General features: G+C 40.8%; 1 protein-coding gene across 6 annotated transcripts in view; it reads left to right on the top strand.

Moving 5' to 3' along the window:
* AP2A2 (adaptor related protein complex 2 subunit alpha 2) overlaps positions 1–23371 on the top strand; it is a 91738-nt gene that overhangs the window by 2363 nt on the left and 66004 nt on the right. The gene's annotated exons all lie outside the window — the stretch shown is intronic.

The raw sequence follows: 23371 nt of genomic DNA, 5'->3' as shown, positions 1-23371 counted from the left end.
CTCGTTCCCTGAACCCCCGAGCAAGCAGGTCTCCTTCCCTGCGGTTTGCAGGGTGGTTCGGGGAACGCGAGAGCAAACCGCGGCGAAGCTGGTCTCCTTCCCCGGTTTGCTCTCGCGTTCCCCGAACAAGCAGGTCTCCTTCCCTACGGTTTGCAGAGTGGTTCGGGGAACGCGAGAGCAAACCGCGGCAAAGCTGGTCTCCTTTCCCGGTTTGCTCTCTCGTTCCCCGAACCCCCGAGCAAGCAGGTCTCCTTCCCTGCGGTTTGCAGGGTGGTTCGGGGAACGCGAGAGCAAACCGGGAAAGGAGACCAGAGTCGCCACGGTTTGCTCTCGCGTACCCCGAACCACCCTACAAACTGCAGGGAAGGAGACTGCTTGTTCGGGGAACGCGAGAGCAAACCGCGGCGAAGCTGGTCTCCTTTCCCGGTTTGCTCTCGCGTTCCCCGAACCCCCCTTGAAGCCGCCCAACAACGCTGCAGTGTGGCCACATCTAACACCACTTGCAGCGCTGGTTGCTGTAAGTGTGGCCACTCTGCAGCGCTGGCCCTATACAACTGTACTAATACAGCTGTAACAACCAGCGCTGCAAAATTTTAGATGTAGACATGGCCTTAGTTGGAGTGTGGATAAGGGTGGAAATGGGGGCAACATAGTCTTCAAGTAATTTTAGATGTATCTATTATATAAACAAGGAAAGAAGCAACCTATTGTATGGTGGTGACATTTAGGATCTCTAGCCTGCAAATGGAGAAGAAAGATGGTCTAGTGGCTAGGGCACTAGCCGGGACTTGGGAGATCCAGGTTCAGTCTCTGCCACAGACTTCCTGTGTGACATGGGCAAATCATGTACTCTATCTGTTTCCATTTCCCATCTATAAAATGAGGTTAATAGCACTTCCCTACCTTACAGGGTATTATGAAAATAAACAGACTGATTGACCATGGTGCACTCAGATACTGTGGCAGTGGATGTTAGGCAACTAGGAGAAAGGTATCTAAGATGAGCCATAAGCAGATTTTATTTTTCCATTTGGTGGGCCCAACTGTATATTAAAGATTTCCTGGTGAAATTTAGAGTGCTTTGTAAATTGTGGGAATTTGGTGACATTTAACTTCAAATATAACTGCTGTCATTCTTAATACTGCAGTAACTGCAACCATTGATTGTTGTCAGGTTTTTGTCCAATAGTGCTGCAATTCTGTTCTTCATAAAGATTGGTTATGATAGTTCACGCTCTGAGAACATGTAGCATGTTCCTATCATCTGGGCTGAATTAATGGACAGAAAGGAAAATCCGGTAAGTGATAATGGAACCCAGAACAGATGAAACATACAAGAGAAAATTAATGGTCTCACCAGTTTTTCCATAAAAGCTAATTTGGGCTCTTGATTTAGCCTTGTTGGTTTTGCACAAGGTCTTGAGTTTGGAGGTTATATCACATAGTAATAAGTTGGAGAAAATTAAAATGTGTAAGTGTCTTATAATATTGTGAATCAAACCTAGGCTGTATGTGCCCAGACACTGCTAGGATGCTAATAGGCAGACATCCTGAATGTCATCAGCCTTAGAAGGACCCAGCTGAAGAGAAATAAAAAGGCCTTGCTTGCATTTGCTGCATGAGCTAGGTTGGCAAAATGTAATTTTGTAATAAAATTAATAAAATATTCACCCTCTCATTCTTCAGATAAGTTTTTTTTTCTTACTATATAGATGCTGCTATAAAATGAAAATAATTGAGCTCATTGTTTATATCTAGTGACTTTCAATCACAATTTTCTCTAGTATATCCACTGTCTGCCTCTTAGACATTGTTTTCCTCAGTTCTTAATATAGAATCCTGTATTATTTTGTTTGCTACTACTAAGCAAAATGTAATACAGAATTAAGAGTATAATTAAAATGAAGAATGCCTTGACAACTAAAGCAGAGCAGTAATGATCACTTTAAGTATTTTTAAGATATCACTTACCACTGTCAATAAAATGGAAGTTGATCCAATAAAAGATATTACCTTACCCACCTTGTCTATTACTTATTGCTGTCAGTTACAGTAATGTTTACATAGAGTTGTCCATAGTGGACTTTGTTCTTCACCTCTCTGGGGTTTTCCAGCTTTGCATACCTTTTCTTTTCTTGCAATCCTCATCTTTGTGGATATGACTGCAAAAAAGTGGCTTTGTCTAAGGTTCAGCCTTGTTTTCTGGAAGACAGCTCTACTGAGGTGGAGAGGCAGACTGGATTGAGTACTTTTCTCTGGATATTGTGAAAGTCAATATGAGAAATGCTTGCATTGTTCCTTAGGAGTGCAGCTGTGTTTGGTTGCGGATGAAACTGGTTGTGAGTTAAACTCTGTAGTTAAGCCTTGTTTATGGAGGGCCTTAAAGATTAAAACCAGGGCTTTGAATTCCTGCTGGAAGTGAACTGAGAATGTGGTTTTGGGGCACAACATCATCGTAATATTTTTCATGAGCCTTTCTTATTAAGAACAGTAAAGTCTGTGTAAGATGGATTTTACATTGCCTACACCCTCATCCACAAACATGGTGAATTATAATAATCCAATCCAGAGGTGACTAGCACAAATCTGTATGGTTAGAATTTCATCCTAGAGGAAAGAACATAATTTCATAGGAACTGTAGACAGAAGGGTTTTCTCACCGCTGTTTCTGCCTGGATATCCATAATTAATGTTGAGTCCAGTAAGATCTTAAGGACTTGTACTGTCTTAACAAATATAGATCAAATGCTGTGGTGGAAGTGGCATTGTCTTGTAGTTTTTTCAGCATGTATTTTCCCTTTTCAATATTGTGAGTTCTGTCTTGTTTATTTGAGTCAGCTCTTTTTCATTCAGGTGCTGATCTCTTAAAACATCACAGTGTCTTTGAGGGCAGTGACTTCTTCTGGTAAGAAGTTGAGATAAAGCTGATGTTATGAGCATGTATTTGGCAATGGAACTTGTGCCATCTTGTAATCTCTGCCAGTAGTCAGAGTATGCTAAACTGTCACATCTTAAATTTAAGCCTGATTGAAGAGTATAGGATGTCAGTGAATGTTAATGTTGTTGGAGTTTGGCTGAGTATTCTTGTGATCCTTGTCAAGGAAAAGTAGATTGGAAAGAGGCGGAAACTGAAGAGACTGTCCTTCATTGTGCCTAGTTTCATGAGCCCTTTACTGACTATGGCGTGTTTAGGGAGCTTTAAGTGTTGTCAATTTGTCTGTAGGCTCATTTCCGTTTTGGGTAAAATTTTCAAAAGTGCCTAAGTTTTTTATATATAATATAATATATATTTTAAAAGAAAAAAGATCTGATTTTGCAAATAGTGACACAAGTATTACTTAAACTTTCCAGTACTTCCTGTACATGACTGGGAAACAGGATGGCTGCTGCCTTCTGTTTATAGTTTGAATCTTCTGACTTCTGGAACTGGTTCTGTATTTGAGGAGGAGGAGCGAGGGAAATCTCTACACCAAATAGAGTTAATTCTACTTAAATGAAAGGCTAAATATCTGACACACTTGTTATCTTATGCATAAAGCTCACTGGCATTCTGGGTTTCAAACTGAATGTCTTGGACTTAGATTTTTAAGTGTAGATGTTTTTGTTAATACAATTTATATTCAGGTGGAAAGGTTGCAAGGAAATAAATTAAGTGGTTGTTGAAACATTGCTTTTGTAACTGATTCTTTCCCTATTGTCACAAATAACATTACTTGGATTAAGTGTGTTTGATTTTTATTTGTTAGTACTTGCAACTCCTGGGTGATGGAGGATTGGCTGATTTTGCAGGTGCCATCACTAGCAGTTGAAGAAGGGAGGCTACCAGTCCCAGGGGCCTCATAGCTTTCACAGCTAGACACTTGAGTTAACTCAAATGCACAGACAAATTAACTTCTAAATCTCTGCTGGAAGCATATCAATAGATGTTCCTCCTGGTGTTGGAGCCTGGGCTCTGAAACATCCCGCCCTTGGTGGGTTTCAGATCCTGGGCTCCAGCCTGAGTGGCAATATCTGTACTGCTATTTTTAGCTCTGCAGCCCAAGCCCCATGGGCTCAAGTCAGTTAATTTGGAATCTCAGGGTATGTCTACACTGCAGTTACACACCCACAGCTGGTGCATGCCAGCTGACTTGGGCTAATGGGCTGTTTAATTGCAGTGTAGACATTCAGGCTCAGACTGGAGCCCAGACTCTATGACGCTGTGAGCTGGGGGTTCCGGAGCTTAGGCTGCAGCCCTAACCTGAATGTCTTCATCACAGTTAAACATCCCCTTTGCCCCGGAGCCTGAGTCAGCTGGCATGGGCCAGCATGAGTTTTTAATTGCAGTGTAGACATGCCCTTAGAGACTGGGCCAGCAGATTGGTTGGTTGTCTCTTTTGCGTGCACTGTCAGGATGTAAACAACTTTTGTTCTTTGGGGGAGCTAGAGTTAAAAAATAAACTAGTTGTTGAATATCACTTCAGTGAGTAGTTTTGTACCATGAGTTAATTTGTCCACTGCTAGTAAAGTGCAAAAGGAACTTCTGTTCCAAAATAGGAAAATATCTCTGTTTATTAATGCGATCCCTAGATTTTTTTTTTCCTTTTGCTGGAAGAGAGGGAAAAGCCCCCCTACTGTGTGCACCAGTACTGTCGAAAGTTCCGGTAATCATTAATTTCTGCTTTAGACTTTGTTTCTAAGTTTCAGAGCCACTTAATTGAAACTGTTGGTAGATCTTTTAAATAGGAAAGACAATGGTGGAGGTGAGAGCAGGTTGCTTAAATTGAAATACAGTTGTTTTTTTTTCCTTAATATTGTCATTGTTAAGGTACAAAATGGCACCAAAAGTCATCCTGCATGGAAAATTTCAGCCTAAGCAGTTTAAATTTGGCAAGGTTATAAGCAACTGAAAATAGTTCTTAAAATGCCTTTAGTTATAATTTATTTTGATTTCTAAAATACATAAAAAGGATACATAAAAACATACAGTATCTTATCTGGCTTATTCAAATATAATCCAAGGTCTGAAGCTACTACAATGTGTAAGAGAGATTCTTGATCTTTTTTTAAATAGAGATTGTTTTCTTAAAACCAAGTGGAGTAAAGGTCTGTAAGATGTCTCCATGCAACTGGGGAATGTCAAGGGAGCAATCACATCACTAACAGAAGATAAAATGAAGTTTCTGCCTTGCCAAAGATTATTGAGCCCAAGAGGAAAAAGGTTGGGGTTTGGGGAAGAAGATGGAAAAAGGTGCAGAGCTGGAGGCTGAGGAGAAGTATTAAGAATTACTATCAGTAGCTCTACTAAGTTACTGCATCACACTTTTGCACTGTTGGATGTGTCTCACATTGTATCTGAGAACAGAGGCTAGCCCTAAAAGGGCTTTCTGAATGATTAGCTCGTCAGCATTTTCTAGACATAAAAGATGGGTACGTAGATCAATGCGTTGAGGTTCTCAGAAGCTAATTCTAGGCAAAATCACAGTGCACAAAACACTGAATATTACATTAAAGTAAGAAATTTGTTTACTATATCTGTTAAATGTGTTCTGTGCACAACATCAAAATAGTTTTCAACACTAGAGCCCTTTTACTAGAGTAAGCTGGCCAATATTTAAAAAAAAAAAGTTCAAGACAGTTATCCAATAAATGCACTTCTGATAAATAGTGGTGTTAACTGAGTACCTTAAGCCCCATATCTGAACATTTTTAGGGACATATCCCACTGGTCTAGCACCAACACAGCTCCATCAGTGCTACCAATAGTGGGTAAGCTGTTGTACACCTCCCACAGGCATTTTTACCTCTGGTGAGAGACTATGGTAAATGCCTGTGGCTAGTCTGTATTAGCACCAGTACCAGTTGAGCTGCAATACTGGGAGGATTTTCTGAAATTATCATTGTAGATCCAGCCTTACTGAAGAAGTATTTTTCAGAGACTGGGCTTAAGGTAGATACTTACGTGGCCCATGATACTTTCATATACAAACACTTCACAAATTTATTAACCCTAAGAAAATCCCCGTGAAATAGGAAAATATCTCTGTTTTACACTTGGTAAACCATGACACAGCTTAGTCCCTAAGGTCATAGTCTGTGGCGTAGCTGTGAATTGTGCTTTTCTTCTGAGCCCCAGTTTGGTGCCTTGACCACAAGAGAGCATCTTGCCACAATTAGTTTATATTTCTGTATCCTACCATCTTCATCTTAGTTGCTGTAATCTGGAGTTATTCAGTTGCTCTTGCATAATGAGGAACCTTCTCTGTTAACTTTTTCTGTACCTTACTCTTCAGAGGAGACACTGAATCTCCTATCGTCCTAGCAACAGATTTGAGGCTACCATGGCTATTCAAAGATCTCGATCTTCTCCCAGGAAACCAATGTTTGTGGAACTGTCACATGAAAAATAGAGCCTTTCTACACAATTAACTTCCAGAAGATCCATTTTCAGCATGATTGTACGCTGTCAGTGTACAAATGTAGTTATGCAAGGGAGGCCATTAAACTACAAAATGTCACCCTACACTTGAGAAGGGACTTCTAGTACACAGTTAATGTATTTGAATTTTAATTGTTTGATAATGATCCTTTACAAGTGATTAACCTGATGTACAGATTTTTTTTGATTTCCCCCTCCCCTTCCCCCCCCACCCCCCCGCATGACATTTTGGGGAATAAGAAACTGGGTCCGAACTGAATTTTGGATTTTCATGGGTTATTAAGCATAGGATTACCAAAGCTGCTCACAGTGGAGCCTTTTAAATGAATGATTTATATGAAAAATACATCTACTGGTTAAATGGATTGTTACGTGTAGTAAAGAAAAATGCATATATTGGAATAAAAGATCTAAGACTTCTAGACGCAATGATGCGTTAAGGGTTACTAAATTGGTTACAAGCAACAAGTCCAGGAACAGTTTAATCTCATGATTGTCATTTGTTGCTTAAGTTTTGGAGTAATAAGATGAACTTTGTCTGTCAAAGTAACTTACTGCCATTAAAACTAAGACAGCCCTTTCTAGAGCATGGCATAATGCAGTGAAGTGGTATATAAACATCTTCTGATATAATCCTGACATATAGTATGCCTAGCTCCTCTCTTGATTTGGCCAGTCAGTTTAATTTTAAACTTGACATAAAATGATCCCATCAAATGTGCTTAAGTTGTGACCTACTCCAGATTCAGACTTTTGAATCAAATGAGAAGTTACAACACTCCAAAAAAGGTAAATATTTATCTGTTTTTCTTCCCAGAACGTAAAACCAGAAACTCAAGTTATGCAAGTTATCCACAAGTCTCTTACCTTCTTTGTCCCCTGCAGATATGTTTATCAGTGCAATTTTATATGTTAACTCTTGTTTAGATGTAAATTTTAGTGACAATATTCTGGTGACAACTTGAAGAAAATTCAGGTAACTTGCTTGATTATACAGACAAATGCCTGGTCGTTCTACAACAACTACAGAAGTTAAATTATAAGGATGATTTTGTACTACATTATAAAGCAGGGGGAGGATTCTTAAGAGGGTATGTGTTCCTATCAGTGTCTGGTTGTAGCCATGACTCCTCACCCCCTCTTGATTGCTAATAAAAATGGAATTCAAGTTTTCTGTGGGAGGGGGGGAAGTAAACCCGTTACAAACAACTTGTTGCCCAAGACTTGTTTTAAAATGCATCTACTCTCTTCCTTTGTCTGGTTGGTCTTACGGAATCTATTTTAACTCTGGATATGATAGGTCTTATGATTTAAGTGATGCAAGATAATGAGTAAGAAGCTTTGAATAGAATAGTGCTACATCTTCATTTCATTAACAGATTTAACAATAGTAGACAAAAAATTTTGTCACATGTAAGGGATCCAGCTTTAGATCACATGGTCTCTGAAATGTGTGTTACTAAGTTTTGGACCATTTCATGGAGACCTAGATTTCCAGTTGAAATGGAAATCAACCCATCTGATTTCAGAACTGTGGGATAATGTAGTTCTCCTTCAGAATCCAAATACTTTCAATGTGTTTTAAGGGCTTGTCTGCGCTATTGAGTAATGCACTGTAAGGGAGGGTGATTTCTAAAGTGCATTAATAAACCGTGTTTTTACTTGGTCCATGTAGACTCTACTGGGGTGCAATAAATGTTCTCTAGCATGCATTAATGTAGTATTGTTTCGAACAGTACTATGTTACAGTGCACTGGACTAGGGAACCTGTAGTGTGCTCCAGTAAGGTATGTGTCATCGAATTAATGCACAGCATATCAGTGCTGTTGGGGAAGTTGCTTCTCCCTCTCCTCCACAGTGCATTACCCCACTGTGTAGACAAGCTCTAACTCTAATATGTTGTTGCAACACTCTGTACTCTTGCCATAGCTGTCTTTGCAAATACTTGCTGTTCTTACTATAATTATTTCTGAGATGCAAGAGTTTGTCTTCCCATAGTACATTGATTCTATTGCTCAGTTTTCAGAAACAAGGCACAGTTGGAGAGAGTAGCATTTCAGCTGCTTAATCTTGACAATTGGATCTGACATGCTTTTCCTGCAAAAGCAACATTCCATCTGTTTGGTAAAGGTGCTAATGGTAAATGGTGAACAGTGGTGCTGAGAAGAGCTGCTGAAGGGTTTTACCTTAACTGATCTGAATAATGTAGGTAAAATAGTTAACTTTGAGTTAAATTTCTTCCTCCTTTCTTAGACCTATTGGTCTTCATCAACATGTGGCTGTGCAGGTCAATGCTTTAGAAATAGCTATCAGCACTTTAAAGGCACTCTCGGGCAGGGGGCACAGTATTGCAAGACTGGCTTCCTGCTTAGAATCGTCAAAATAAGTTTCTTAAATTTTAAATCTTTCTCTGTACGGTTAACAACACTCACTTATCTCACAGCCACACAACTCTTCCAAATGGAGGTATGACATAACTTTTTTTTTTTTTTAAACTACTAATCTCCACCCTGAAAGTGAAGCCAGTTAACAGCCATAGTCTTGCTATGGAAACTTATATTCCATTGCTCTTCTTTAAAGTATGCACTGATAACCCAACCCAAATACAGTATCATCTTGATGGAATGTACCTAGACAAAATGAGAGCTGCTGCTGGAGACACAGGAAATATGAGACTTCCATTGAACACTTTTAAATAAGTTGTTTCTCTTGAGTTTTTTGCTTAATGTACAATCCAGAAACAAAATGCCAACAGCTTGTTTTTAGATATACTTTGTATCTTATGATGCTATTCCCTGTGTCTCCAGATGCTGCTCACACTTTTCTGTCTTTTTCAGGCTATTTTTTTTCTTCAAACTTCTCCCCAGAGTTTTTAGTTTCAAACCTAGATTATCTGTCCTGCACCAGATTTCATACATGCGTTTTCCCCTCCCATGTGCTGAAATGGGACAGAAGTCAAATCCCTTCAGGACACTGTTTATATACCCACTGTGCCTTGAGAATGGTGTTCCTCTGTGTCTGGTTTGCACATGATAAAATGGGTGCAATGTGGAGGAGAAGCAGAAGAGTGTAGACTGGATTAGGGGAGCGAACACTGAATTTTCCCTCTGGCAGAAGACACAACCCAATGTGTGTCCTTTGTGGGGCTGACCCAGTGGCTACCATGGTCAGTGGAAGTCTTTGGTAGAACTGCTTTCAAGGAGCTGGCAATGGGGAACAGTGTGGAGGTACAAGCTTCTCACAGGATCCTTGAGATTGGCCAGTTTGGGACCACCCTACTCCTTGGGTGGAAAAAGAGAGAGGAACTCATTGAGGTGAGTAAAACCAGTAAAAGTATCTTGAAGAGATTTCACTCCTTCCTGTAAAATAGCGTGCGTGAGAGGAACAGGGCTTTAGTGATCATATAGTTGCCTAATTAACAAAAGAGAGACTGGCTATTTTTCAACTGCAGAGTTAACTTAGGTTTACACTTGAGTATCTTTGATCAAGTGAGAGTAGCCATGCTTCAAAATAATATTCTACCTGTTTGTGTTAGCATAACTTGTCAGCTGCTAACTCGAGCTGTAGCTTATGCTGACAGGCTTGCCGATTCAAGATAAAAGCACCACCACACTGAACCTGCAGGTTCTTGTGTGTGAACAGGACTCAAGTTAATGTGAGCACTCAGGTTGCAACTCAGGTTCAATTTGCAGTGAAGACAATCTGTCTGAAAGCTTTCCCAGTTTTTAAATACTATATAATGTCTATTAAATGATTTGTTCTTGTAAAATGTCACTTTTGCTTTCCTCTCTTCCTCTGTCTATCTCTATACTCTGTTTTCCTCCTCTTTCCTTTTAATATGTTCTATGCTTCCCTTTCTCCTACTGATTTAATTTTTAGTATAATAGTCTAGGGGTCTAGCAGAAGCAGTAAAAATTAATTAAAGCTCATTTTACTCTGGTGCTGCCAACAGCACTAACTAGGAACAGCAAAAGTAGAACTTGCATGATTCTCCTTGGGAGATTAAGCTGGAGAGGATATCTGAAGCATAACCTGCATTTCTGAACAATAATCTTCAACTGTTATACTCTTATCCTCCTTTTGTCCTTTCCTCATGAATTCTGAAGACATTGTGTGTCAGTGGATGCTTACTCATTAGGGTAACAACTTTAAGAGCAAGCTTTGAGCTTGAATCTTAACTCAACCTTAACTAGCACATATTTTATAACAAAGTTAAAGATTTATAGGGGTTTGGTGGACCTACTATGTATATCTGACTCGTCTGCTTTCCCCCCACCCCCAACTTTGTTGCAATAAACTGTATTACCATCATTATCTACTGGCTTTGAAATACGAGGCCTGATGGACCAAAATCTGGGCCAAGTTAACAGATGCTTTCGTGGATTGTCACTGAGAAAGTGCAGTTTAGCTGCATCAACTTCTGTTTTAATCATGTCTGAGCATGCTTATTGTCATCCCCAAATTCCTCTGAAATAGGCAAGTTTAGAAACTGCAGATAATCAAGGAGACTACATGGGCAAACCAGAGTACTTTTCGTAGGTTCAGATGGCATTCTGTAAAATCTTTTTGGGGTAGTGTAATAATGTAGCATTGATCATAGAGATGTTGCCATACTGCTTGTAAGAGGCTACATAATCATATTAATGTGTTTTGCTCCAGAAATGTGACTACTTAATTGCTGATTAGCAAGGGGGAAAATAATTTTTTGATGAATAATGCAGAAGTGCAAGAGTAGAAGCTTTAGGCTGTTTTCATTGGGGTATTTCTTTCTTGAAGCTGTGACTTTTGCGGTAGGAATGAATGTCTCCTTAACTTAATCTACCAGGTGGAGTTCAGATGTCCTAAAAGAAGCCAGATTTGAACTTCTTATGGTAAATTGGTTTCTCTGGATGTTGGGAAAGTTGTACACTTAAATGTTGGGTGTGGGAGCATTACATTCTCACTGGAACTAGGAATTCTGTTATGGACCAAATTGTGGCATATCTCACTTTTGGTGATGCACTAGGTCCCAAAACAGTAGACATTTCGACTGTCTCAGGAGTAAAAACAAATACGCGGTTTATAAACTTGCACTGAAATATTATGTGGATCATGATTTTCATATATGGATATCTTTGTGCCACTTGTGTTTTGTTCAGTTCTTACTGTCTTTCACTGGCTGTCACAAAAGCTGACTAGAGGATATTGGGGGTTCTTTCACTGGAAATAATATGGATCAGTGTAAACCTGAGAGCTTTCTATTGATCTAAATAAGCTAGCATGCTAATCCCCGTTTGTTTACTCAAGTGTTTCCCAAAAATGAAGTGGAAGACATGTGGCAGCATGTTTGAGGAAAACAGGTTAGAAAAAGAGGAAAGGACTCCTCTTATTTTGGACAAATTCATTGTCATGTAGTAGCACATATAAAATGCCCGACATCATAGTATCTGTTTGATTAAACACCATCAGCAACTATGTAACTACCCTACCTATGAATGCTACCTACTCAGGGTAGGATTTTCAAAGGCACCAGGTGCACAACCTACCTATTGTGCCTTTGGAAGATCTGCCCCTATAGCTGTTCAGAAAAAGAGGACTTTTTTGGTTAAGTTTATTCCCTGCAAGGGTAGAATGTAGTCTAATGATTCAGATCCTAAGAGGACACTTCTGTAACATACTACACTTAATATTAGAAAGAAGTCACTTGCACTGCATAATTTTGTACCTGAACAAAACTTAAGTAGAGTGTGGTTTGTTTGTTTGTTTGTTTGGTTTTTTTGCATGAAGGGTTGCTACTATGTGTAGGTGTCCTTGTTCATTTGACTCTGGCTCAAACTTGTGATTAAACCTGAATATCAGACACTAAAAGATCTGGGACCAGTTTGAATTCATGTGAAGTATGTTTGGATGCTTGCCCATGCTGTTACTGACAAAATCAACCATCTCAGATAATCAGTGGGATGTACCCCAAGTCCAGACATATACCACATAAGGGCAGGCGTGCTACAAAGAAGATAAGCACCTTGCAGGCAGCTGCTACAGGGTACTATAGATTTGTACAGTCTGTCTTTTTTTTTCCCTCTCTCTCTTCACCCTGCTGTGCCAGATAACCAGCTGCATGTCGGATTAGGGAGAGGAGGAGGGTGGAATTGGCATCATACTTCATGAAGTTTAATGATATTCTCTGTAGGGAAGGGCTAATCCTTACTGTAGTTTTGGCATCAGTGTTCTTCCATTGCTGATTAAAAGGAATAGTTCTCACAGTGTATTGGTGCCAAAACTATTCAGCATAGCAGTTCAGCAGAGCATGCAATGGGTACTTTAACTACAAATTTACATGAACATTTACAACAAAGTGCAGAGTTGTCAATTAAAGGCAGGTGAAGTGAGTAAAAATAATTTGTATTTATTATACTAAAACTTAGTATAATAACCATGCTGACATTAATGAGTTACTGCAGGGGAGTTTTTAAAGCGTGTCCACTGTCAGTGGGGATCAGGAATTCAGGACTTCCTTGTTCTCGATCCTATGCTTGGTTCACGGGACCATTCTGCATCATACTTTTGAGTGCCTTTCCTTTGGCCCAAAAATCACACTAACTGGTCAGCAGAGTATTTGGTTTGTGGAAATTTTGATAATATAATTTTATTGGAAATGGGCCAAGCTGAGTGTCATTCGAAAGTCCTTTCTCCCATGAGTACAAGGGTACCAAACAAGATAGACCTAGACCAATTATGTAGATGTATATTTTAGGAAATCAACATCTTTTAATTACATTTTCATACAAGCATGTCAAACATGCGGCCCTCACAAGTTAAACTGTAGTATTCTGCTGACAGCACTGTTACCAGTTAATGCTCAGAACATGATACCTGGTGACTTTTTTTTTTTTTTTAAATATTACAGATTACTATAAACAGAATGAGGGCTTCAAGTTGATTTACCATTATCGGCAAAAAAAGCGTATCAGTGGTTTTGATTATCACTTTGTTTATTGTGCCAAAAGAGTTGTAATGAGGCACTGGATAAGATGTCAACACCCAGCCATAAATTAGTGAAATCCATCTGTAAATGGTATGCACATACATTACATAACATAATTACAATCCCTATGTAATTCATTGCAGAATCCTTGTTTTGACTTAGGTCTTTATCATTTTTAAGGCATCAATGGGGAGACAGAGTACCAACTAGTAACTAAATCCTTGGAGAGTAGTTCTGCAGAGGCCTGGTTAAAAACAGTACTCAGTGGCACCTTATGTACCCCCATAAACTGAATTTTTGGCAAAATTGGAGAGGAAGTACATTAGGCATTAGGAAAAAGTTGAAGATGCTGGGACAGGTGCCAGCTGTGGGCAAGACTCGTCTTATGCTATATCCACTGGCAAGCATTTTGAGAGGAACACTGGCTTCTTCTACAGGCTCTGTCATCTACCTGTTACAGTTACGCTTGTGATTCAGTAAGATGCAAATCAAAGGAAGGTAAGCAGAAATTCAGAATAATTGTGATGTCCAGTACTTAGGTCTTAAGTAGTCCAGCTGAAGATCACAAAGTAAAGAACCAAAACAGTGTTCATAATATCAGAGTAAAAGCAAAAATGTCCTGCTACAAGTATCTTACAGTCCAAAACATAGTCCAATAATAAAGGTTGTGCATAAAACATCCTGGTGTTCGGGGTAGCTGTCTGCATCTAATATTTTCTGAAAGCTGCTTATTAGTTTGTTTAGGAAACATATTAGTCCATATTAGTTTGTTTAGGAAATAATTCTCCACAGATTGCACAACCTACATGGCAAAACAGCCTCCAAATAGGCCTTGTGTGTGTGATACAATCATTCATCTTGATTGATGAAGCCTTTACCATATATAGTGTATATTCAAAGCCAAAGCTGCTCCTTGGCACCCCTTTCTTCTGAGCAACAATATTAAAACTAGCAAGTTTGGTTTAGAATCTCTACCTGCAGCACAGTTTTTTAGATAAAGTACTGACTTCAATCCCAGTGTCTTTAGCCTTCTCTTCAGAAAAAGAAAATGTGCATCTCTTTGAGAACTGCAGGATAATAGCTGTTAGGCTGTGTAAGAACACGCCCTCTTAGCAGAGAATGAGCTGCCAAATCAGGGTTAAGTGGGTGCTTAAAGTTGTATCTCCTTGGAGGGCTCCATCTCTGCAGATATCTATGAAGGAATTTGCCTGGGCACCTAATTAGGGAAAAGGGGTTCCAGTAAAAACCACTGGGTTGGCGGGGGGGGGGGGAACCTCCCCATGCTTCCCAGAATAGTACACTGCAGAGAGCAATATCTTGAATTCCTAATCAAGGTCTTTGGTCCAATTTTGTAAACCTCATAGAACTTTCTTCAGTTAGTTCTTAAACACTCCAAAACTTTCTATAATTAGCTGTAAGATCATTACTGGTCACTAAACTCTACTTTCCATACTCTGGAGTTTATCTACATTCTACTTCATTATACATGATGCATTTAATGCCATATCTAACCAGATTCAGGTGTTGAGACTTGCATTGTTCAGCTTTACAGCCCAGTTTATTAGGTTCAGTATGTGGAGCCATCCCTGCACCAAAATATATCTCCTTGAAGTTGGTGATTAAAGAAAGCATTGCAGGGAAAAGAGCTGTCCTTAAACATTCTTAAAGCCCTGAAACACCTTGCAGCCAAAGCCAGTTGGAAAAACAAAGGAAAGATCATAAGAACGAATGGCTTTGTGCAGCAGAGAATGATACGTCTGTATTAGAGCCTTGGGCATCAAATGCAGCATGAGCAGTTTGAATTTGTCCATGAAATGAATGCATTTGCTTTGTGTGGCATTGTCAACAACTTATCTTACTGGAGCAGCTCACTTATTTAGTAAGTATTAAATGATGAACTAATCAAAATATATTAAATACTCTGTCTCAGTTTCTGCCAAGCTGATATCATAGATCTGAGATCCTCTGAATGAATAAACCAAGAAGGATCAATTAATCTCTTGTCTAACTCCTCCCTCTCTTCTGCTGTACTGATTTCTAGTAAATCTAACATTCAGATTCGGCTGTTTTAGATAATTACAATATTTATCTGATTGTGGGCTTATTTACTGTAAAAAAAAAAATCAGCTATTTACAATAATTCTCATTCTCAAAAGCATTGTTATTTGACCTCCTGTGTTCTTCAGGGGTTTTATAATTACCCTTCAGCTTCTTGAAAAGAGGTGGTAATCAAATCTAATAGCGCATTGGTGGAGACTGAACACATTGTACGTATTGAAGGAGGGTGGGTGGCAGACTGTAAACTGTTAAATTCTAAGTCTGGTAAACTGCCGAATGTTAAGTAACTGATTTGAAAGTATAAAGCAGGGGTCGGCAACCTTTCAGAAGTGGTGTTCTGAGTCTTCATTTATTCACTCTAATTTAAGATTTTCCATGCTAGTCATACATTTTCACGTTTTAGAAGGTCTCTATCTATAAGTCTATAATATATAACTAAACTATTGTATACAAAGTAAATAACATTTTTAAAATGTTTAAGAAGCTTCATTTAAAATGTAGAGCCTCCCGGACCGGTGGCCAGGACCCAGGCAGTTTGAGTGCCACTGGAAATCAGCTTGCATGCCACCTTCGGCACCTGTGCCATAGGTTGCCTACCCCTGGTATAAAGGATGCTGTTTGCCCCTCTGCTGACTGAGGTGCTTGAGCTGACCAGTGTTAGTTCTCTCAGGTACTGTTCTCAGATGCTTTGAAGACATGCAGCCTCAACAGCACTCCTGCAACATCTGGATGTTTGCTTAGGCATTGAAGCAAATGCTAAATCAATAGATATTACAGTAATGAAACAGCAGGCCCACTTATTTAAAAACAATTTGATGCATATGGTTAAATCACACAAAGATCACTTCTAACTTCCTTTAATGTCAGGTTTTAGAGTAGCAACTGTGTTAGTAAAACTATTTCTCCATGTTTATTTCCTCCCACCCCCCTGTTCCTCACAACTTCTTGTCAGCTGCTGCAAATGGACCATTTTAATTACCAGTATAAAAAGTTTTATTTTCTCTCCTGCTGGTAATAGCTCACCTTAACTGATCACTCTTGTTAGTGTGTGTATGGTAATACCCATTGTTTCATGGTGTGTGTGTGTGTGTGTGTGTGTGTGTGTGTGTGTGTGTGTGTGTGTGTGTGTAATATATATATCTTCCTGCTGTATATTCCACTGCATGCATCCAATGAAGTGGGCTGTAGCCCACGAAAGCTTATGCTCAAATAAATTTATTAGTCTCTAAGGTGCCACATGTACTCTTGTTCTTCTAACTTACTGATAGTAATGCCTAAATACAAATGTCTCGAGCTACTCTTGGTCTCATTGGTTGGCTTGGACCTGTTTCAGTAGCTTGTCCTCCAGAGACATGGACCTTGGTGAACATGAGCTCAGAGGCATGTCTAACCAGGAATTACTTACTGTGATGCTGTATCCATCTTTTGCCCATGACAGTTGACTTGCTGGCCTTCCTTTTCAGCTTCAGGTCTTGTGGTAAACCTAGAAACTAGGAAGACTGAAGTAACTCAATGTGAGAAAGAAGATGTACTCTGAATTGACATGGATACCCTTTACATTTCCTGCTTTGTCTGTGCTTGAGTCTATCCTTATTTTCCTGCACAGAAGTATTTTCAAAGCCCATGCAATCATAATTCAGCAGTTCTAATTGCTTGGATTTCCAACACTAATGTTCTTGTATGCAATTTCTCTCACAAAAAAAAGAGAAATTTAATGGCAACTGTAGCCACACTTCCATGTGGCATTAGCACACTTCCATGTGCTACTAACTGTAGCAACACACTTCCCTGTGGCATTAGTAGGGTTTGAACTCTGGGCTTTCAGCGCTGCAGTACAGCTTTCTCTCATGTGAACTCAAAACCTCCTACTCTCTGGGCCAGCTATAAGCGGATGTAAAGCAAGTGGGTTAAATAAGCATTTTACAAAAAGTATCATTAAATGCACAAATCTGGTAAATTCTGTGAGGCAGCATGGCTAAGTGCAGAGACTTTGATCTGCCATGTTTAGAGGTGTGTGTTACTCTCAATCCTATTAAACTTTTGTGAGGCATCAGACCCTGCTCACGAATTGAGTTGCAATGGGCACCCAAAGCTGTCAAAGCAGTGCAGAGGGTTGAATGCGCTGTACTGATGAACTGTTAAAGGATTTCACTTAAATCTTAATTTCTTCACTTTGTCAATTTTAATCTGAACAGTAGCAAGATCTTCTAGTTCTGAGTTGCATGAGCCACTAAAGTGAAAGTTGATTGCAGTAAATTTAGACAACTCTCAGAAGGCACAACCTGCTATCTTTAGTCTTGAGTGTAGTAAACAAAAGCAGCATATTTATGATCTTGTGGTTGTTCTCAACCACAACTGAAGCTGAAGTAGTGGTTCAGCTGTAAAAGGAATAATGCCAGGCGGACATTTACTGTAAGCAGCAGTGGTGGAGCCACCACTTCTCCCTCGAGCCACAATTAATTTACTGTAGTAGTCTGAAAAAAATACATTCAAAAGCAAATCCTGTGCTTGTTTTGATCCCACGAATACAGAGGGTACCCGGTATACATCTCCCTCTTACCTGTTGTTTTGGATATGTCGCTCATCAATAGAGGAATGTGTTTGATTTACGTTGGTCCAGATCTTTATATCCATTGTTTGCATGGATCGGGCCCGACATGAATTGGAACATGTTTCCCTATTGTACAGTACTGTATTTGTGTCCTCTGGCCATGTTCAAGGCTTATTACCTTACAGAGGACGTTCTCTATGCTGATTAAGGAGATGGCAGGTGAAGGAAAGCCCAGTATAAAGGAGTTTTGGAAGTCCTACAATATCTTGAACGCCATTCATACATTGACGCTTCATGGGAAGAGGTCACTTCACAATGTATGAACAGCGTTTAGTGCCGTGCATAGCCAAATGTTGTCCAGAGCTTCATGGGATTTGATGCCATTCCTAGTCTCGAGCGAGGAATTGTCAAGTTGGTGAAGGATGCCTGCTACAAGGAGCTGGAGGAGGAGGATGTTCAGGAGTTGTTGGACTCTCTTACTGAGCAGCTGACAAATGAGGAACTAATTGAGCTGGACCAGCAATGGATATCCAAAGACAGCAAGGATGATGATGACGTAGAGCAGGAAGCCAGGAGTGTGACAACAAAAAATCTCTTCTGTTTCTTTGGATTGCTGGATGAGATGATGGAAATCATAGAGAGCGGTGATCGTTTTTGTGAACAGTCTGCCAAAGTCTGTAGGGCTCTCAGTGATGCAGTGGCTTGCTACAGGGAGATCAAGCATTCAGATTCATGCAGGAGAGCAGACGTCGATAAAATCTTTTAAGACTTCTGCAACCAAAAAACCATCCACGGAAAAGCCAACCCAAGAAAACCCAGCTGCCACCCTCTACCTAAGTTTAGTGTAATTGATCATGTTTTATCCTGTATGTATTTACTGTATTAAAATGTTCAATATTTGAGCAGTATTAGTAGGGTTCTACACTATTTTATTAAATATTTTGTGTAAAATGTATACAGTATAACCTGTCAGCGTAAAAGGGTACACTGTTTAGGCGAAAAGAGCCATTGTCATAGGCTAGTGTAGTGAAGTTGTGAATGCATGTCCCCTCCTCCCCCCCATTCCATTATTTCTTATGAAGAAAAATTCCCCGGTATATGTCATTTTGGTATCCATCGCCCTTTCCAAAAATGCAACCCCATTGTATACAGGGGATCCCCGTATGATACATTCTGGGGACTTGTTCTTTTGGCTTTGAGTCTCCTCAAGCAAGATGCAATCTGGACACTTCTATCTGAAGTTAGTTAAAGGGAATTCCTCCAAATGCAAAGAAAAACATGCTTCCATGCTAAACTTGATGGCTGTATTTCTCTCAGTTGCCCAGATTTAGAAGCCGATGAATTCAAATGACCTTTTGTGAAGACGGCTTTCTGGACAGTTATTAAATGGTGTGTAGCTGAAAAGCAGTTGCCTAGTCCTTATCTGTAACAAAAAACAGGGAAGGGACTGCAGTGTCCTAATCTGCAGAGCAGCATAACAGCTTATTCTACAAAAATACTACACTAGTGTCCAGCAAATTCATGAAGGAATTACTGATTTTATGTCCAAGGTATTAATGTAGCTGAAATCATCAAAATATGTTGACCAAGCGAGTGACTTGGGGATTAGCTATGAGTTTGACTGTTGCCGGACCTCTTACATATGGAATACAGTAAATATTGAAGCAACTTGTTAGTATAGACAGAGTTGCATCAGCTGCCTTGTTTGTTTGTTCTCCATCTGAGAAGACCTTTCGTTTATCATACTTTATGGCCTGGAACAATTTATATACTTAGGGCAGGTTTTTGGCCACTGTTCACAGGGTTTTATACAAATTCTGGACTCTGCTATGTATTTGTGGGTACACTGACTTTTTAACAGAAACATGAAGGACTTGGGAGACTTGTAGCAATGTGTAGACTTGAACACTGTTAAATAGCCATTTTTTCTGCTGAGAATGTAGTCTGGTAGGGTTTTTTTTCCTCCCCCCCTTCAAGGGTTGCTGGCATCACAAATGCATGAAGTATTTTGGTACAACTTTCTTTATGCTTAAATACTTTGGTAGTCAGCTGCCGCTAGAGAAATAAAAACCAGTTCCTAGACAAGAGTCCCAATAGTGGTAAGCCTCTTTTTAAAAACATATTCTTTAGGGGCGGGGTAGGATAGCTTTTTGAGGTTAAAGCATCAAACTTGAAATTAAGATCCTGACTCCATCCAGGCTCTTGAGTGAGACCTGGAGCACATAATTAAACCTCTTTCCTCAATTTCTGTATCTGAGGAATATAAAACCTGCACACACACTTTTGTATTGTAATGTTGATGTTAAATTCTGTGTTTAAAGTGGGGTGAGATAGTTTAAAGATGTTATAGAAAGTGTTCAGTTTCTCTAATGTTAATTACACATTCCTAAATATTCTGCTATTGAGTCTTTATTTTGCAGTTCTTTTTATAAAAGCGTAGTACATTTGCCTACACAAGAGCTAGGTATTTATTTTCTTCCTGCTGCCTCTCATAGAAACAATAAATGTAGTGATATCTCAGACTGATGTCGGTGTTCAGTGGTGCCTAGTTATCTAGATGAACTTTCAAAGGAAGTGCAAAATCTCTTGTGACTCAATGATTCAGGTCTTAAAGGTCAGCATTTTACTCTTCCCCTTTGTAAAAGATAAATGGCGTGCCAGGAGCTTTTGTCAGTAGTCGCTGAAATTTACATGAATACTAGCTCTTTTTTTAACACACTTTCCACAGTTCTGGTCATATGGAAACCAGCTGGATTGCTGAAAACGGGACTATGTGACTAAAGGCCAAAAGCCTTCTCTACAGGAGGGTTTCTTAAATAGGGAAATTTCAACACAATTCAGACTTCAATACCTAAGCCCTTAAAATATTCCCATTTGTTAGTTGCCATATTTTAAAATTATTGTAACCCCAGTTACTTAGATCATTTTCCTCTCACACCATCCTGTCTTTATTTTGGTCTTGCACTACAAAAATCCCAAGCCTTTCTTAAAGGTAGTGGTTAGGTAGGGTTGCCAACTTTCTACTGTCACAAAACCGAATACCCTTGTCCCGCCCCTGCTCCATCTCCCCTTTCTCTGTTACTCACTCTCACCACCCTCACTCGCACATTTTCACTGGGCTGAGGCAGGGGCTTGAGGTGAGGGCTACAGCCAGGGGTGTGGGGCCGGGAATGAGGGATTTGGGGTGCTCTGGGCTGGGACAGAGTTGTTGAGAGGGCAGGAGGGGGATCAGGGCTTGGGCAGGGGGTTGGGGCATGGGAGGGGTCAGGGGCGCAGGTTCTGGGCGGTGGTTACCTCAAGCAGCTCCTGGAAGCAGTGGCATGTCCCCTCTCCAGCTCCTATGTGAAGATGTGGCCAGGCAGCTCTGCGCACTGCCCCATTCACAGGTGCCGTCCCCGCATCTCACACTGGCTGTGGTTCCCTGCCAACAGGAGCTGCAGATCTGGCAGTTGGAGCGGATCTGGCTGCCACTTCATGGGGGAGGGCAGGGTGGGGGCATACCACTGCTTCTGGGAGCTGCACAAAGCCATTGTAGGCAGGAAGTCTGCCTTAGTCCTGCTGCGCCACTGACTGGACTTCAAACGGCCCGGCCTGGACTTGTGATGCCCTACAGATCCCTCCCATGGGTCCTGCTCCTGCCCAAGGCCTATGTGGGGGGGCAGGCACAGGCTTTGGGGCAGGGGGGAAACTGCCTCCCAGCACTAGCTGGTGGAGCGGACATGTTGGGGCTGGGTTGCCCTACTTCCTGCTGCCCGGTGATTGCAGGGTGGGCCCGACCCCGCACTCATGGATTGACGGGAAGTGGAGTGACCCATCCACAGCCTGTTCCGCTCTGCTCCTATGGCTCCCAGCCTTGCCCAAATTGCCCCAAATTTACTGGTGCCCTATGCAGCTACGTAGTTTGCATGCGGGTAAGGATGGCCCTGGTAACAGAAGTATTGATGGTAGAACTGAATTTTCCTTTAGTCTTCATCAATTTCAGGTATTTGCAAGACCTGTAGTAAAGCTCCACAGCTTTTTGAGTTCCTCTGAACCTTGCATTTAAGTAAAAGGTAAAAAGCTGGTTTGAATTGTGTTGGCTCCTGGGATTCCACTAACTTCAAAGGCAGGAGTATCCTTGGAAACTTTCCCCTGGCCCTAGCTCCCTCACCTGGACAACCAGTTACCCTAGGTATCTCTCGTCCATCCGTCTGGCTACGTTATTTTACATCACTGCTTATTGCCTTCCTTTGCTGCAGAGGGAGTTTTTGATGCTCCACATGATCAGCATTAAATTTGTGGCACTCTTGAAAACTAGTGATTTGTGCAGTAAACTGTGCAGCAATGTGACTACATAGAAAGCATGGGCCCTGGGTCAAGGCGTTCTAGCTAAATGCACGAGTGAGGGCAGGAGTAGTGTTGGCTACTGTTGCTACCTGGAAATCTGAATCCTGAAATTCCTCTTCCTCCCCCCCTCCCTTGTAAAAGAGCAGCACGCACGAAAGCTATATGCAATAAATTATAGGCAAACCTTTCGAAAGCACTGACTTCTTATTTTGAAAATTATGCCATGCATGATTTTTATTCTGAGTAATAAGTTAAAAATCAGACTTTTCAACTTTTGGCTATTTGTCAAATACTCTGAGGGCTTGTCTACATCAGAAAGTTGCAGCGCTGGTGAGGGAGTTACAGCGCTGCAACTTAGGAGGTGTACACATCTGCAGGGCATCACCAGCGCTGCAACTCCCTGTTTGCAGCGCTGGCCGTACTCCCGTTTTGTCTCGGGTGTAGAGGATCCAGCGCTGGTAATCCAATGTAGACACTTACCAGTGCTTTTCTTGACCTCCGTGGAAGGAGGAAGCCTCTGGTAATCAAGCTGGTCTCCTTTCCCGGTTTGCTCTCGCGTTCCCGGAACCCCGAGCAAGCAGGTCTCCTTCCCTGCGGTTTGCAGGGTGGTTCGGGGAACGCGAGAGCAAACCGCGGCGAAGCTGGTCTCCTTTCCCGGTTTGCTCTCGTGTTCCCGGAACCCCCCTTGAAGCCGCCCAACAGCGCTGCAGTGTGGCCACATCTAACACCACTTGCAGCGCTGGTTGCTGTAAGTGTGGCCACTCTGCAGCGCTGGCCCTATACAGCTGTACTAATACAGCTGTAACAACCAGCGCTGCAAAATTTTAGATGTAGACATGGCCTCAAACTTTGTTCTCTGGGTGCTTTAATGTGGGAGAGCAGAGTGATAAGCCTTTTTAATTAAAAAAAAAAAAAGACTTTCCATTTCCCCAGAATGTGTTGAAGTACTACACTTGGTGTTCACTTTGTAGTTGATTGTTGCTGGGGTGGGGGTGGGGGAGGAGATTCTACCAATACCTCCACTTTTAGTGAATGAGTGGTAAGTTTGAAAAAG

This window comes from Gopherus evgoodei, chromosome 4 (assembly GCF_007399415.2).
Source record: "Gopherus evgoodei ecotype Sinaloan lineage chromosome 4, rGopEvg1_v1.p, whole genome shotgun sequence".
Classification (NCBI taxonomy): Eukaryota; Metazoa; Chordata; order Testudines; family Testudinidae; genus Gopherus; species Gopherus evgoodei.
The sequence above is the reverse complement of the archived record's forward strand: the minus strand, read 5'-3'. Positions and strand labels throughout refer to the sequence as shown.